This window comes from Stegodyphus dumicola, chromosome 5 (assembly GCF_044657685.1).
Source record: "Stegodyphus dumicola isolate Sdum_Otavi_A_Nest chromosome 5, ASM4465768v1".
Lineage (NCBI taxonomy): Eukaryota > Metazoa > Arthropoda > Arachnida > Araneae > Eresidae > Stegodyphus > Stegodyphus dumicola.
In genome coordinates, this window is record NC_140772.1 from 82,690,000 (window position 1) to 82,697,790 (window position 7,791).

General features: G+C 32.1%; 1 non-coding gene across 1 annotated transcript; it reads right to left on the bottom strand.

The window, feature by feature from the left end:
- Nucleotides 1-5,518: 5,518 nt before the first annotated feature.
- On the bottom strand, nt 5,519-5,600 carry TRNAS-UGA (transfer RNA serine (anticodon UGA)). Its single transcript has one exon. It is a non-coding gene; the product is annotated as a tRNA-Ser (tRNA).
- Between the last annotated feature and the right edge of the window lie 2,191 nt (nt 5,601-7,791).

A 7,791-nucleotide genomic window follows, 5' to 3' on the forward strand; every position in this document is an offset into this window, starting at 1 on the left:
GATGATCGAAAATGCATAAACATTGGGAATATTTGAAACGAGCAAGAATTATTAAGCATATTTCACTGCTACACTGATTTAATGACCTTCATTCGAAACACTTTTTCTTCTCTTTCAGATTTTTAAGTTTGGGATACTCGATGACTTTCAGAGCAATTTTGAATACGCCGTTAAATCACTTTCATAATTGTTGAAAAACACATTGCCTCTAACACTGTTAAAAATAAAGTTTCGAGCGCCATATTAGTGACCTTGACCTGATTCGGAATTCCGGTAGGTGATGAATATATTCTTTTTATTTCATCCATTATTTAAACGATGTTAGATTACTTGCAATCTATTGGGGTACACAGGTATACATTCTGTCGACGTTTTAAATGTAATGTTTTACAATGCAGAAGAAGGAATCCGCTTGCAGCCGTTATAGCCACGAGGCTGAATGCTTATAGACGAAGATGACGAAACTGGTTTTTTTAATAAATCAACAATCTTTTTTTAAACATATCCAATTAGTTTGGCAGACACTTATTCAATCATAATTAAATACGATAAATTTCTAGTACATTGGTTTTTTAAAAGAAAAATGACGTAGGTATTTGAGAAGCGAAACAGCAGAGCATCTTGCCAGGAGAAAAGCTTAAGCGAAGTGAACGCCACAATTCAAACGAAGAAGGGAGGGAGCAAAAGGTTTCACTTCGAGTTAGAAAAGTTTTGGTTTACAATTATTTTGATTGGACAAGAGGTCTCTGAATTAAGTGTTACGTAACATGGAAAGATCTCGAATTTGGGAGACCAGATGAATTTAGGGGGAGAGCATAAAATCTAGAATCGTTAATTTTAAAATCTCCAATTATTATTAAAGCCGCCATCGTATTTTGTCATATCTTACATATATATTTATATATATGAAGACTGATTATCGCACTTTCTTTCAAGATGCAAAGAGAGTTCAACATTAACAGAAGCTTTCTTAAAACTTTTACAACTGATTAAAAATTAAAAACAACATGAAAACTCAAAATTTATAATAAAATAAACATTGAATTCTTAATCCATTCCTTAAACATTCAGTTTTTCTTATCAAAATATTTTGTAATTCATTCAGATTATGCATTGCAGTTACAGAAAGCAAATAATAATATACATAGTAAGTGATGAAAAAAATCAGTTTTGTGAAAAGAAGATATGTGATATATAACTTCCGATTTCATATTTGAATTCAGCGCCCACAATGACTTTAAGAGTAGCTAAAATCCTCCACCACCTCCTTTAAAAAAACATGCTTTTCCATTGCATTCTTGCGTTATTCATAAAACATAAAACCATACATTCTTTTCTAAAGAGATGTCAGGCTGTTTTTAACTGTTTAAATTAGGTTAAATTAATCTCTCATTGATATTAATTTCAAAGAAACGTTTCGTGCATTTCGAAAGTGTGGGTCACAGATTCCTTAAACAGGCCAGCTTTACAGCCAGCGCAATCAGTACAGCCGTACCAGGAGGCAGAATTCAGGTGCACCAAAATTTTAAGAATTTACAGAGATACTGTACGGCAGAATTTACGAACCGCAGAGACTGCAGAGCGGCAAAATATCTAGCACCGGTCTTGCCTTTAAACATTCTTTTAACTTTCCTTCCTTTCAGGAAGACAGATCACACCACGTTCTTCTGAAATATATACAATATTTAGTCCAAAGGGCTTTGTCCCTGAAGGATTACTGTTTTCGTTTTGCGATTTTGCGTTGGTTCTCTATAAATGTCCGTTTCACTTTTCAAACTGTTGCCGCCAAATGTTATGCATTATATTTGAATAAATTAAATAATGAAGTATCTGCATAAATGTATGCATATTTCTCGCATTGTGATAAAAAAACGGTACATAGAGCCATCGAATTTTGTATGACGTAATCCTACTGCGAATATGGGCATGTAGAAGCCCAAATTTGAAATTTGTTTTATTATCGATTTCATATTTTAAAAATCTTTAACAAATTTTTGATTAATAAACTCAAGGATTTCAAAACGAGCAATGGCAACGTTGTACATAAAAAAAAAAATAAATAAATAAATAAATAAAAATTTTTTTTATCTCCAGCGCGTGAGACTGCCTATCGGAAATTCTAAAGATATGCTTAATTTAAAACTATTTTGCGACATTGCTGTTGAATTGAATTTTATGGTTTAAATGCAAAGAATGTGATATTTAATAAATAAAGGTAACAGTCAAAATGTTAAAAAAAAGTCCCTTTGGACGTAATTTCAATCTGAAATCTTTCAGATTTTTATCTTTTTAGTGTGTGTGTAAAACCAATGACATACTAACTGAATTTTCGCTAATTTTATAATTGCTGTTTTACACGTTCCTTAAAAATGTTCACCTATATCCAATTAATTTAATTTCAATGCTATCTGTCTAAAACCTGCTTAAAATCTCTTATCTCTATCACTCTTTTCTTTTTTGTATTGCTCAGCAGATGGCGCCACACTTCAATTTTTAGAATTTTAGTTTTATTTCATTTATAAAAAAATTTTCAAAAAAAGGGGAAAATTTGCCTCTTAAAGAAATTTATTCCCGATTATATTACTTGTACTATTTTCATTCGAAATTGATAAACAAAGGTTAAATCTTCGGTAATATTAAAATTAGATGCGCTTAGCTTACACGTATTACAATTTTAAGCAAGTAAATAGGCTTTTCGGAACAGCTTGCGTATAACCCCATTTTTTCGCCAACGGTAAATATCGCCAAAACTCTCGCCAATCTGTAACACTGTGGTCTGGCAACCTGAAGTAAGCAGCAGAATTGAATTTTCACATAGTTAAACACTCGGATTTTATTTTATTATTATTATTAGATTTGCAGTGTTATTAAAATGGCAAACAGGCAATAAGATTTGATAACTGTAGCATTTTATCAATGTTTAAAATGGGTATTTTGAATTTTTTATGTGTTAAATCAAAAAATTTGTTGAAAATTTAGATACTTCTAAATTTTTTTTATGAAATGTAATTCAGATTTTTCCCCCCTCTCTCTTTGAAGAGGAAGATGGAATTCCAAACTTATTTATATCTTTGGAATTATTTTTTTTTTCAATTTGTTGCTCTGAAAGTTAGGCAGAAATTATTCAATGACTAACAAATTATTTGATTCAAATCCTTACAACTTTATGCAATATCCATTCTTGAGAGTGAAATTTCCATTCAATTTAATTCACTTAAATTTTTATACTCCCTAATTTTATGACAAATTGCTGATGTGGCAAAATTATTTTTGAAGAACATCGAATAAATTTCAGTATATATTATCCTTGAGAAAGCACACATATGCATGTTTAAGATATTTAAGATTAAATAAAAAAAAGTTAAATAAATAATAATAACAAAAAACAAGAAAAGCTCTGGGACACGCACTACGTAAAGAAAAAACTACATAAAGTACTAGATTCTCCTGCCTTTCCGGCCTACTGTAGCGTTTCTGACGCGGCTACCATAATTGGCGCATTATCTGCCACTTGGCGAGTAAGAATAGAGTTGGCGAAAAAATCGGGTTATATGCAAGTTTAGCCGTCTTTTCTTATACTGTTTTTGATGCATAAATAGTAATCTCAAATCAAAAAATATATCTTAAGTGCAAGGAGGAAAAAATCTACGTAAATATAAGGGTCTTTTTATTTATTTGGTTATTACAAAGTACACGAGAACTATTTGCATAAAAGAAAGGATGCTTTCATGGAAGACTTCTTATGGTAAACTGCCTCTTATCTGCGTTACGCATGGGGAAAACACGAAAATATTCATGTAGCTGGTACATTCGCCTGGAATCGAGCCCAGGTCAAACTACTACTATTCAGCGACATTACCGTTTAGCCGCAAACAGAAACGAAGGAAATAGTTTCAACTGCAATGATTACAAAGAGGACGTACGTTTTTCAATAAATAATAACTTACTAACATTTCTTATGTTCAATCATTAGCTTGCATTTAGTATTAACATTTTGTGTCGTGCGATTATATGACTTCATTTTCAAAACTTTCAATTATAAATGAAGAACTAAAAAATTTTCGTGGTAAATAACTTTATTCTTTCTTTTTATAAGTTGTACAGGTAATCGCAGAGGGCAAAATGAACTTTCGTTACTGAGTGCAGATATGAAAAGAACAGAAACGACAAGAAAATTTCAGTTCCCATATTATTATTAACATTCACTCCTTCCTTGTGCGGAATGCGAATGCGAGCCAGTTTTTCTCAGAAAGTCTTACGCAAAGGCATCCCTACCCTTAAGCAAGTATTCCTCTCTTTACCATTATCAGTTACACAAACAAATAACTCTTACAAGTGTGAGTACCTTACCTTCAGATGAAAGTTAAATATTTGAAAATTAATTGTAATTCTAATTTTCTATTTCAATTTGATGTTTCAGTACTACAATAAAGAACTCTGTCTTACTGAACAAAATTTCCCGATTATGTTACTGAAGAGAACTCGTTAAATAAGATTTTAATTTCTAATTCAGGAATTAAATTTGATTAATAGGAACTCTATAACTCTTATAACCTATCTAAAACCCTTATTATTTAAATAATTGAAATTATGTTGTACACAACCCATTTTACCAAAAACAATAATGCCGTCATATGCAAAAACTATTATAAAAATTTAATGAGCAATTTCTTTTAGTGAAATAATTAGTCAGATAATTAACACATTTTTCCGAATACGAGATGACCTGCGTCTTCCTAAAACGCACGCTCGAAAACCATATTCAGTTTTATATAAGACATGTGGCATTTAAAAGGTATACTAAGGTAAGTTATATCTTATATCTCAAATTTCATATCAAAAGAAGACATATTTAGTTTTATGTTAACGTATGTTATTTAAACCATTATACTCTATTTTTAAAATTTTAGAGGATTACCTCTGCAAACCAATATACGACCAATGTATTCTTCCCACATTCATATCTGAAAAGTTTAGATTACAGCATAATGGTTACAACTTTAAAAAATTCAATTTTTAAAAAGTTTTAAAATGCTAAAAAATGTTAAAATATAAAAAATCATAACGTGTAATCTGATCTGAGATATGTATATTTCAGTTTAAGAATTGAAACTACTTTAAGCAGTTACAATAAACCTACTAGTTTCCGTGCATTTCTCCCAAAGACGCTACGCGTTCGCAACGCACTAATGGAAACGGGGCTTAAGACTTAAACTGGACTAGTTGCCGAATGCTAGTCACCGAAATAAAAAGTGTAGAACATAATACTTACATTTAAAATGAATTGCTCAAATTGACAAAGCCAAACGAAAGGGGACAAAATTTTGCTGTGATATTATTTATTTCATTATTAATTAATACCATGAGGATATTTAAGCACTGAATAAAAGACTTGATTTGTGCATTAATTTCATTAGATAGCTTACAAAATGTTATCCTCTCAAGTGGTAAATAACTTCAATTTTACCTGGATACGAGACCCGCAACCAGAAGTAATTAGTAAAATTAAAGTTATTGCCGCAGCCGGCAGGATTCGAACCTGCGCGGGGAAACCCCAATGGATTTCAAGTCCATCGCCTTAACCACTCGGCCACGACTGCTCTGTTGTAAGGGTACAGTTTCAATGCTGTTCAGATACTGCTAAACGGATATAGATTTCGAAAAATTTTTAAATATTCATATTTATACGCATAGAATATTTATTTAAACAGCAACACTATTACAGGGGACACTCAGATAACCGGCATTTGGCGAAGTTCCGGTGTTCGCTGACTTGGGCGATAGGGGCCAAGCAGTTGGAAGAGTGTTTAGGCAACACCTCCCAGATGTTAAGATAGGGAAAATGAAAGGGATATTTTCTTGGTTGATACTTTGCGTTGGGTGTCGTGACTTTGCAGATAAATCTTTGTGCTGATGATCACATGACTTTGTCAGTAGACGTTTTGAATCCGCTGTTTAATTACTTCCGCAAAGGGTCCGTTAAATGTAAATATTGCCAAAAATGGCGATAAAGCTGGTAACCCGGCGAATTGGTTTGTCCGGGGTAGCAACCTGGTTCGCTTTTAAACAAAGAATATTTCTGGTTTGTTCGGGGCTCCGTTTTGCTGCTGGCTAGCGGTGCATCATTACCGGTTGAGGTGGTGAAAATCGCATCCTACCTCCATGGAAAATCGGCGGGGGGTGAATATAACACGGCTGGTTAGAATAGTATGACTGTGTTCTTACGTAATTTTTAAAAGACTTTAAACACGCAGAACCATAGGGTTCCTAAAATATTATGATTAACGTGGGCCGCAATAATATACGTTTTAAATAATTAAGTTTTTATTTTTATTACTGTTATTTTTACCTAAAATAATAAGAATTAAATCAGTTTTCATGCTTAAAAATTTGATATATTTTAATGCATTTTAAAAATTACTTTTCAGAGGATGCTAGGTGTTTATATACAATAGATGATTAGAATGAAAAAAAAAAATTATTATTGGTTCTCTGAGATGACAAAATACTTTTATGTATTCCCAGGGTCATCAAAGTTAGTAAACCACTGCTTTGAGTAATTAATCAAAGTTTGAATGAATCTTGAAAGATAACAAGATGTATAATGTTTATTCTAGTTTTGTTTACAATGCTACTTTAAAGGATTTGAATATTATTGAAGATACTTGGCATTGTCAAATTTATTATGAAAAAGACAGTTGTTTCAAAATAAAATATTTTAAACTATCAGCAAGTAAATTCAAAAAACAACTTTGAAAAATTGCTTGTGTAAAATGAATGTTTTAAATGTATTATTTAGTAATGAATCCATTAATCTATTAAATGTACAGTAGCACTGATTATTAAACATAATTTTGAGAATATCGACAAGCAAAGCACTTAATGAAAAAGATACTTTTTACATTAGTATTCTGTATGAATGACAGAGAATATATGTAATGAATACCATGACCAAATACCTATATAAAGAAAAAGAAACAAAAAAAAAAAAAAAAAAAAAAGAGTAGTATTCTCTACCTCGACACTTGCAAAAGTAATCCTGCTATGCAATACATAGTTAATTTCTGATTACATGATATTGCAAGCATTTTCTTCAGATTTTTTCCTACAACTGATATTGAATACTGGTAATTTAATCTGATTTCATATCATGGTTAAAGGGCTGGCTGCATGGCTGATTTTTCTAGTTTTACTCATATGTAATGCAAATACAAGCCAGATTCCCTTAGAAAGTTGTTCAAAACGGCATCTTTCTTCAGGTCCATAGCCGGTATTCTTTGCCATATTCGAATAACTTAAACTTTCCTTCAGATCAGAGGCGTAGCTAGGTTTTCAGCGCCCAGGAACAACTGAAGATTTGGAGCCCCTTCCTGTGTTCCAAGAACGGAAAACATTTCATTCTGCAATTTCATCAGATCAGTTTGGCGCCCCTTGGATGCTGCGCCCGGGACAGATGTCCCCCCTTGCCCCACCCTAGCTACGCCACTGCTTCAGATTCTACATTGACATGATGTATCTGTTGTAAGCAGGACAATGATCATTCCGCTCTATCCGTGTAGCAAGAGTTTATTTAAAACATGTCAGAATAATGGAATTCATAACAAAATCGACCATGTTTTAATCTTGAAAACTTTATAAATTTTCCCGATTTTCTTACGTTATGGGTTTCACTAACAAGATATTCATACTTTTGTTCAAGTTTACAAGCAGTTGAGCAATACAATTGCTGAATACTGGTAGTTTGACCCAAGTTTGAATCCTCAGTATTCAGTATCTTGGGCCATCACACTG